General features: G+C 31.4%; 1 protein-coding gene, 4 non-coding genes and 1 pseudogene across 5 annotated transcripts in view; 3 read left to right on the forward strand and 3 right to left on the reverse strand.

Annotated features, from left to right (window-relative positions):
• LOC136206144 (photosystem II CP43 reaction center protein-like) overlaps positions 1-4167 on the reverse strand; it is a 4892-nt pseudogene extending 725 nt beyond the window's left edge.
• TRNAS-UGA (transfer RNA serine (anticodon UGA)) lies at positions 352-441 on the forward strand. Its single transcript has one exon. It is a non-coding gene; the product is annotated as a tRNA-Ser (tRNA).
• An 898-nt stretch (positions 4168-5065) lies between the features above and the next one.
• Positions 5066-5137, reverse strand: TRNAT-GGU (transfer RNA threonine (anticodon GGU)). Its single transcript has one exon. It is a non-coding gene; the product is annotated as a tRNA-Thr (tRNA).
• Positions 5138-5395: 258 nt separating this feature from the next.
• Positions 5396-10000, forward strand: part of LOC136206136 (DNA-directed RNA polymerase subunit beta) — a 7970-nt gene continuing 3365 nt past the window's right edge. The window contains exon 1 of the mRNA XM_065997070.1: positions 5396-10000. This exon is cut by the window's right edge and continues 3365 nt beyond it. The gene's annotated coding sequence lies outside the window, so the exon portion shown is untranslated.
• TRNAY-GUA (transfer RNA tyrosine (anticodon GUA)) lies at positions 5733-5816 on the forward strand. Its single transcript has one exon. It is a non-coding gene; the product is annotated as a tRNA-Tyr (tRNA).
• Positions 8844-8914, reverse strand: TRNAC-GCA (transfer RNA cysteine (anticodon GCA)). The gene has a single exon. It is a non-coding gene; the product is annotated as a tRNA-Cys (tRNA).

The raw sequence follows: 10000 nt of genomic DNA on the forward strand, positions 1-10000 counted from the left end.
CCAAGCTACCAACAAAAGAACTATACCATTTGATCCCTCTATTAATATTAACCAAAAAAATTGTAAAAAAAAAATACATCATGGGGGGATTGTGCCATGAATTCATTGATTCTCTATGACTTATTACTACTCCTTTCCCCTTTTGTTTATTTGAACATGGAGTCGAGAGTAGTTTTTTACTTCACAAATAGTCATACTAGATCCGACATCCGTCTATATATTATAGATATATAAATAGACTTATCGACTCATACCTAATTTATTTTTATAGTACAGTGATGGTATCAACTCCTATGACCATTTCTATTCGGCGGAAAAAAAAATAAAATAGTAAAATAGAAATTATCTTTCGGAGAGATGGCCGAGTGGTTGATAGCTCCGGTCTTGAAAACCGGTATAGTTCGCAAAGAACTATCGAGGGTTCGAATCCCTCTCTCTCCTTTTCTCGATGAATAAATTTATGTGTTTAAGGGAAATGGCTCGGCTATCCCACCTAGCCGAGCCAGAAAAAAAAAGAGATTAGATCTAAATGAGTTGAAAAGAAAGGAAAAAAGAATACTTTTTATTTAAGTATGACTTAAGCCACCCAATCCATATGTATTATAGAATCAAATCGATTCCCACTTTAAGTATAAGTATTTGATCTCTTGTCTCAGTTAATTAAGAGGAGTCATGGAGAGAACGGGTTCAAAATCACGATCAATTCCTTTTTCAAATCCTGCTGCAGCTGCACGAGCCCTCCCCGCGTGCCATAAATGACCTACGAATAGGAAGAAACCTAGAACAAAATGAGAGGTAGCTAACCAACTTCGAGGAGAGACATAATTGACTGCATTGATCTCGGTAGCTACGCCACCTACAGAATTTAATGAACCTAAAGGCGCATGGGTCATATATTCCGCGGAACGACGTTCTTGCCAAGGTTGTATGTCTTTTTTCAACCTACTCAAGTCCAAACCGTTTGGACCTCTTAGAGGTTCTAACCAAGGAGCACGCAGATCCCAAAAACGCATAGTTTCTCCTCCAAAAATAACTTCTCCGGTAGGCGAACGCATTAAATATTTACCTAACCCAGTAGGTCCTTGAGCGGATCCAACGTTAGCCCCAAGCCGTTGATCTCTAACTAGAAAAGTAAAAGCTTGAGCTTGAGAAGCTTCGGGGCCAGTAGGCCCGTAAAACTCACTAGGATAAGCGGTATTATTGAACCAGACAAAGCAACAAGCAATGAAACCAAAAACGGATAAAGCGGCTAGACTATAAGATAGGTAAGCCTCTCCAGACCATACAAGTGCACGGCGAGCCCATGCAAAGGGTTTAGTTAAGATATGCCAGATTCCGCCAAGTATACAAATGGAACCTAACCATACATGCCCCCCAATTATATCTTCCAAATCGTCCACACTAACAATCCATCCTTCTCCGCCAAAGGGAGATTTTAGTAAATAACCAAAAATAACACTTGGGCTAAGGGTCAAGTTGGTAATTTTTCTTACATCTCCCCCCCCCGGAGCCCAGGTATCATATACGCCCCCAAAATAAAGAGCCTTGAATACTAGAAGAAAAGAACCTATACCTAGCAAGATTAAGTGAATACCTAAAATTGTTGTCATTTTATTTCTATCTTTCCATACATAACCAAAAAAAGGAAAAGATTCTTCAAGAGTCTCAGGACCCAGCAGTGCATGATAAATGCCGCCAAAGCCCAATACTGCAGAGGAAATTAAGTGAAGTACACCAGATACAAAGTATGGAAAGGTGTCGAGAACTTCCCCACCAGGACCTACCCCCCAACCTAGAGTAGCTAGGTGGGGAAGTAAAATTAATCCTTGTTCATACATTGGTTTCTCCGGTACAAAATGAGCCACTTCAAATAGGTTCATTGCTCCGGCCCAGAATACGATTAATCCAGCATGAGCTACATGAGCTCCCAGAAGCTTACCGGATAAATTGATAAGTCGCGCATTCCCGGCCCACCAAGCGAAACCCGTGGTTTCTTGGTCACGACCGGCTAAAGATAAAGTTCCATTAAAGAGCGTTTCCACGTGGTAGAACCTCCTCAGGGAATATAAGGTTTTCATGAGGCTGATCTTGAGCCGCCATCCAAGCACGAATACCTTCGTTTAAGAGAATATTTTTAGTGTAAAAAGTCTCAAATTCAGGATCTTCCGCTGCACGGATTTCCTGAGAAACGAAGTCATAGGCACGTAGATTCAGAGCCAGACCGACTACTCCAAGAGCGCTCATCCATAAACCAGTTACTGGTACAAATAACATAAAGAAATGTAACCAACGTTTATTGGAAAAAGCAACCCCAAAGATTTGAGACCAAAAGCGGTTAGCGGTGACCATTGAATAAGTTTCTTCAGCTTGAGTTGGGTTAAAAGCACGGAATGTATTGGCACCATCACCATCTTCAAATAAAGTATTTTCCACAGTAGCACCATGAATAGCGCATAACAGGGCAGCGCCCAATACGCCAGCAACTCCCATCATATGAAATGGGTTCAGCGTCCAGTTATGAAACCCTTGGAAAAAGAGGATGAATCGAAATATAGCTGCTACACCAAAACTAGGTGCAAAAAACCAACCAGACTGCCCTAGTGGATAAATCAGGAATACAGAAACAAAAACAGCAATTGGACCAGAGAATGCGATTGCATTATAAGGTCGCAATTGCACGGATCGAGCAAGTTCAAATTGACGTAACATAAAACCTATTAGTCCGAAAGCGCCGTGGAGAGCAACAAAAGTCCACAAACCGCCTAATTGACACCAACGAGTAAAATCGCCTTGGGCTTCAGGACCCCATAGTAATAACAAAGAATGTGCTAAACTATTAGCAGGCGTAGAAACTGCGGCGGTTAAGAAGTTGCAGCCTTCCAAATAAGAACTGGCCAATCCATGGGTATACCATGAGGTTACAAAGGTTGTACCTGTGAACCAACCCCCTAAGGCGAAATAGGCACAAGGAAAGAGCAATAGACCGGACCAACCTACAAAAACGAAACGGTCCCTCCGTAACCAGTCATCCATAATATCAAATAAATCATTTTCGTCTTTGGTAAATTTACCAAGGGCTATAGTCATAGTGATCCTCCTATTCAACTATTTCAACCATTTCCGAGCACCTCATAGCATTTTTAGGGTCTTTGAAGCTTCTATCATTCAGGTATGATTTGATTTTTCGTACACTGCCCTTCGAATTTCTAAGGGGTTTCGAAGAAAAAAATTATTTATCTGTCCATAAACCGACTTAATGAATTCCATTCGGTTATTCCTTCTTAGAGTCTTAATAACCATACGAACCATGAATTTTTTTTTTGAAAGAACTGTTCGAGGAACAAGTGATCCCCCTCTGATTACTAGTTGATCCTCAGACTTACTTCTCTCATTCTATCAAATAAATCTTATTCTTCGATCTTGTTCATGAGATTTCTAAAAATCAGTATTTTTACGTATTCTTATATGTGCATTAAACTGTTATAGTATCCTATATTTTATACTTTATTCTTTCTCGTCATCTTTCTTATATTTCCTTTTGCCCAGTTTTATTCTATTTCTTTTTCTTTCCGATTCCGATAAAACTAACACTCCAGAATATTTCGCAAGTCAAGACACTTCGAATATTTGTTCTATTTACTCTATCTGTCTATCTGTCAGAAAAGAAGTAAAGAGAGTGAAGTTTCCTATTATTAAATTCAATATTATTAAATTCAATACAATATTAAAATAGAAAACTTTAAATGAAAGTATTTTAAAATGAAAGTATTTTAAGATGAAAGTCTTTTTCTCACATCTATTCTAGATTACATTGTCGGAAAAGATATTGTATGTATTGATATGAAAATATTTGGTACATGAAGTCATGATCTGATAGATATATCAATATTATTATATATAAATTTTATATTAGGCTTAGTATTTATTATATAGAAATCAAAATCTTCTAGTAGGTATAAATTAAATATTAATATAAATTGATCTTGTGTTCCGGAATCAAAGAAAGATATTAAAAAAAGTCTTTTCTATGTCTTATCTTATGACTTCGAATAAACTTTTCTATGGAGGAAGGGAATAGTGATTTATTCCTATAAAATAACTAGGAGCAAGAAGATCAAATCAGAAATATCGACAGATTTTTTTCGGAGTCCAAAAAGAAATATAAAAATGAAAGAAAAAGCAGAGCTACTCTTTCAATTTCATCTATATCGAATTTGAATATCAGAATAGTAGATATAGTCATGATGCAATAGGTTAGGTCCACTTACTTTTATTGATTTCGAATCAAATTTTTACGATTGATTTATGGAAAATAAAAAATTTGGCGATTTAAGAGCCAATTTCTCATTATTCAATTATTCATTATATTTAGATTCTAAGATAATAAACAAATGTTCAACCGTCTAACTAAACTTTCTAACTCTATAAATAACTAGATAAAAAAAATATACTAATATTATATATTCTAAAGCATACTCTATATTCTAATAATATATATTAGAAATACTATAACTAGAATAGTATATATTCTATTTAGAATATATCCTAAAAAATAGATTATTATATTATAAAAAATACAATAAAATATATTCTAAATAGATAGAAATATATTCTATAACTATAAATAGAGGAAAGATATTATATAAAATTATAGAAATATAAAATAGAAATATATTAGATTCGAATAAAAGAATATATTCGAATAAGATAGTAGAAGAATGTATTATTATTAGAGTAGAAGAATGTATTATTATTAACTATTAATTAATATATTATTATTCGAATTATTATTAGATATTGGATATTAACATATTCTAATACTACAAATATATTCAAATATTATATAGAATATTCTTTTTTTATTAGAAATAATCTTCTAAAGATATATTCGTCGAAAAGAAACTAGAAAATAAACTAAAATAAAGCATTAAAATATTAATTTTTGAAAATTTTCGAATTCTATTAATTCGAATTCTAGAGTTTCTTACTTTTGTTATTACAAATATCAACTTATATTCCCTCTTCAAATAGGAATACTACCGTTGGTTTTATGAAAAAACGCCAAAGCCCCTTATCGGATTTGAACCGATGACTTACGCCTTACCATGGCGTTACTCTACCGCTGAGTTAAAGGGGCTCGTTTGATTCAATTCTTGAATGATCCACTATGTAGATAAGAGAGATCTATGAAACTAGATTCGAAATTCAATCTCTAAATCTATAAAAAGTAAGTAATTATTTTAGAAACTATATTATAATAGAATATTAAAATTAAATAAAATTTAATAAATATTAAATTAAATAAAAATATTAAATTAAATAAATTATTATATTATTAATTAGAAAATTCGAATTTGAAATTCGGATTATCGTATTATATTAAATTATTCTAATCGATAATGGCGTATAATGGATAATGGCGATTAGAATGAATCTTTCTTTAATATAAGAATAAAAAAATTCTATGGAATCCGAAAGGCACAAAGATTCTTCAAATCTAGTCATACCATTTTGTTATATTGACAATTTCAAAAAACTGTTCATACTATGAACATAGTATGCTGGCGGTCGGGCAAACGTGCCCCCATCGTCTAGTGGTTCAGGACATCTCTCTTTCAAGGAGGCAGCGGGGATTCGACTTCCCCTGGGGGTAGGGTATTACGAAAGGAAGTGGATTATTATTATTTTTTTATTTTTTATAAAATATAAAAAATCTGGAATTGATTCTTCCTGGGTCGATGCCCGAGCGGTTAATGGGGACGGACTGTAAATTCGTTGGCAATATGTCTACGCTGGTTCAAATCCAGCTCGGCCCAATAATTCACTGATCCGCTATGAAATGATATAAGCCCCTTGTTCTCTCGAAATGCCTGATACGAAAAAAAGTAAAAATTTCGGATATATCTCTACTTGTTCTTTAATTTTATTTGTTTTATTTTTTTTATCACAAAGAATAAAGAGTAATGTAAAGAAAAAAGAGTCTTTTTTTTTTTTTTTTCATTGAAAGATTTTTTTTAGTCGACTTTGATTTTAAATAACGAAAAGATGACTAGTAATCCCTGTCGCCTTGTATCATTAAAGTGTATATCCATGTGAATATTACGCCCCGCCTTTCTGTTACAAGGCGGTGATTTCAATTGAAAATCGAAATATAAAAAGGATTTGGATGAAATGATAACAATATGTATGCTGCACACTTTATTGCATTTCCCGGGGATTGTAGTTCAATTGGTCAGAGCACCGCCCTGTCAAGGCGGAAGCTGCGGGTTCGAGCCCCGTCAGTCCCGACGATCCATCCAATAATATAATAAAAGGAATACATCAACTCATATCTCCCTCTTCTGCGAAAGGGGAGACAATTTCATTTTCATTCCCAAGGGGATACTTCTTATTTTTTTTTTATTCTTATTACTTTACTTATTAAATATTTCTTTTTTTTTTTCTATATTTAATTCTATTTAAATTTTTAATTTCTATTTAAATTCGATTTAAAGATTTCAATTCTATTAAATCTATTAAATATTTTCTATAGAAATTTTAGTTAATTTGAAATTCTAGTTAATATTCAATTTAATTGGAATATTTTGAATATTCCATTTTTAAATTTTTTAATATTATCGAATTACTATTATTAAATAAAATATTAATTATTAAATAATTAATATTTTACTATTTACATATTAAATAGTAACATAATTAATAGTTACTTAATAGTTACATAATTAAGATTTCAATATTTAATTTATTTATATATATTTTTTCTTTCTTTTTTTTTCAACTAGTACTAATTGATAGAAACATATGTGAATTAGTACAATTATTGGTAGCGTCGTATTCAAGATTTCAAAAATACTCTACTTCGTTTGGATTTTTCGATTACTCTCGACCCGTATAATGAAATCGAATCGAGTACCATATCTTTTCCGGTAGCCCATACACAACACAAATAAATCACACAAATAAATCAGATTTGTATTTGTACGATACAAAATGAATTAAATTTCTTTGATAGAATCCTTTTTATTTAATTTGAAAAGCATCCTTTTTCTTGGCTCCGATTTTGTCTAATCTCATTCAAATTTCAAATTGCGCACTAAAGTTTTAATATATTCTATGCATTTCATTACCAATGAAAGAGGCTATTATATTAAATATTAAATAAAAAAAGAAAGATCAAATAAAAATAAGGATCCTACTTCCATTCTAATTATATAGAGAATTTTTTTTAAGCATTTTTTTTGAAGAAAAAACAAACCCTAAACAACTGAATTTGGTAGAATATTCGATTTATATATTCTAGTTTTTTTTTAATATATTGCGACTTGTCTTCTTTAATCCCAATCCCATTTTTTGGTTTTCCAATAAGATTCGATCATTAAAAAAGGAGTTTCGAAATTAACTCCCCTTTCGCTTCTATTATTTTGTTTATTTTTTTGGGGTTTGGTTATAACCAATGTAAGCGGGAAGGAAAGGTGGTTACATGATACGTCTCAGATGATTGTACAAAGAAGTCAAAAATTTGTTAGTTTTTATAGAAAAGAAAGAATATGATAAGATAAATTTAAAAAAGTCAAGTCAAGAAATTTTCAATTGAATCAAGAATCCGTTTTTAAATTCGGTATGGATAAACGATCTTTCTATGTTATACTATTGAATTCTCGACAATGAGTCGATTTGCTAGCTCAGATATTGTTATTCATGATATTGATCCGATTCAATATCATCGAGATGGAATTCATCCCATTGAATTTAGAGGCGAAAGATTTAGTATCTCTATGGGATTAAATCCCGAGTTTTTGCGAAGTAAAGAAAAATTAAACGATGATCTTATGGAAGTAAATATTCTTGCATTTATTGCTACTGCACTGTTCATTCTAGTTCCTACTGCTTTTTTACTTATAATATACGTAAAAACGGTTAGTCAAGGTGATTAATTTGAATGAAACTTGACTTCTTAGTCTTGACTTCTTAGTTCTTAGCAATATCAATGATTGAAGAAATAAAATGAAAAGGATTACTAGCTTTGCGTCTTAAATGAAATAAGTGGACTAGAATTAGTAGTATTCTATGAGATCCCATAGTATGATAGAAAGAAATCTATTTTTTTCTATCATACTATCTATTACTTTCGAAATATGAACACCAGAATCAGTGAAATATTTGTTTGATTAAATTAAATGATTAAATTAAAAGGGTATTATTCATAAAATAGATTACTTCATTCAAATCCAATATAGAATTTTTAAATGAAGATATTTTCAATTCAATTTAATTGAATTATTAAATTCAATTAAATTGAATTGAAACAAGAGTGAAATTGAAAAATCTTTGCCGAATAATGTATAAAACAATGATACGGTTTCATTTCTCAACTCAATTAGTAGTATCCCTAGAGTCCACTTCTTCCCCATACTACGAGTGAAAGGGAAAATGTAAAGACTACCATTAAAGCAGCCCAAGCGAGACTTACTATATCCATGTGAATTATGTCCTCTATCTTTATGAATATGAAGGAAGTTTTTATTAAGGAATTTTTCTATTTAAGGAATTTTTCTATTATTGTTCATTAATACTAATATTCATTAATACTAATAATAGTAGAATCGCTGTCGCAGAGTCAAAAAAAAAATTCTCTTCAATATATTGAAGAAACACTCCAAAAAATCCAATTAATTTTAAGAAGTTTTTATATGATGACTGAAAAACTTTTAGTACAAACAAAATAAGCAGCAAGACCCTTGGAAGTATCAAGATGACTTTTACTCTGCGTGCTTCTGTTGGGGGCAAATTCGAAAATTATATCAGCAAACAGGGAATAAGGTATTTTGCGTCTTTTGTTGATGAGGCGACACCCGGATTTGAACTGGGGAAAAAGGATTTGCAGTCCCCCGCCTTACCACTCGGCCATGCCGCCAAGGCGACACAAAATAGCCAAAAATCTCGCCCCTTAGGGGTTCTTTTTTTTTTTTGTACTTGCATCTTGAATCCCATTTTTATTAATCCCTTTGCTAAATTCCTAAAAAGAAATCCTTCTTTTTTTTGATTGGATCTATCTTTTCAATTAATTTTGTATAGTATCTCAAAACGTACACTATTCCAATTCTTTATGCTTTCTATTGAAATGAAAAGTCACTTTTCAGTCACAAAAGCAAAAAAAAATTAAGGACAAATTTGAACCATTAACTATTGACTGTGAATTCACGAACAATTCATGGATTTGAATCTAAAATTGTATTTCGCTAATCTTAATTATATCTTAAGAATATCTTAATGATATTAATGATATAAGAAAAAAAAATGGATACCTAACCAATCAGTATTGATTCTTTTCAATACAAAATTCTTCTCAATTTGAATTATAACAACAATTACGGGTATATGTAAACCCTAGAACATAAAATTTTACACCTATCTTATCTGTCTAGAATTCCTCTATCAAAAATGGAACTGCAGTAAAGGGGGAGACAGGAATATCCATAGCTCTATCTAGTTATATCTGGGTAGGCTTAATAAGCCTTCTTATGAACTTCAATCGTTTTATTTATATATTATATAATTCTAATATTATTTAATTTATAATTTAATATATAATTTAATTAATATATAATTTAATATTCTAAATTCTAAAAAAAAATAGATAAAAATAAATTTCTTCTATGTATATGCTATGCAATTTTTTTTTGAATTAAACAATGAAATCTACGAAAAAGCTAACTAAGTCTTAAAAAAAAAACTTTATATTGTTTCGGATTATTGGTTCTTTATCCCATCGAAAGATTAAATCCTGAATCCATTTATTTTATGGATATCCAATCATATTGGAATACGTAATATCATAATAATGGTAGAAATTGAATCACGTTTTGTTTTGGTATTCTATACAAAATTTCCTAAGTCTAAGTTAAGTGTAATTTCTCAATCCCTTTCCAGTTGTATCTCTTGCAAATTCGAATTTGAGTATAAAATTATCTTTATTCAAACGTTCATATGTATTTCATAC

The sequence above is a fragment of the Euphorbia lathyris genome, chromosome 1, assembly GCF_963576675.1.
Source record: "Euphorbia lathyris chromosome 1, ddEupLath1.1, whole genome shotgun sequence".
Taxonomy (NCBI): domain Eukaryota; kingdom Viridiplantae; phylum Streptophyta; class Magnoliopsida; order Malpighiales; family Euphorbiaceae; genus Euphorbia; species Euphorbia lathyris.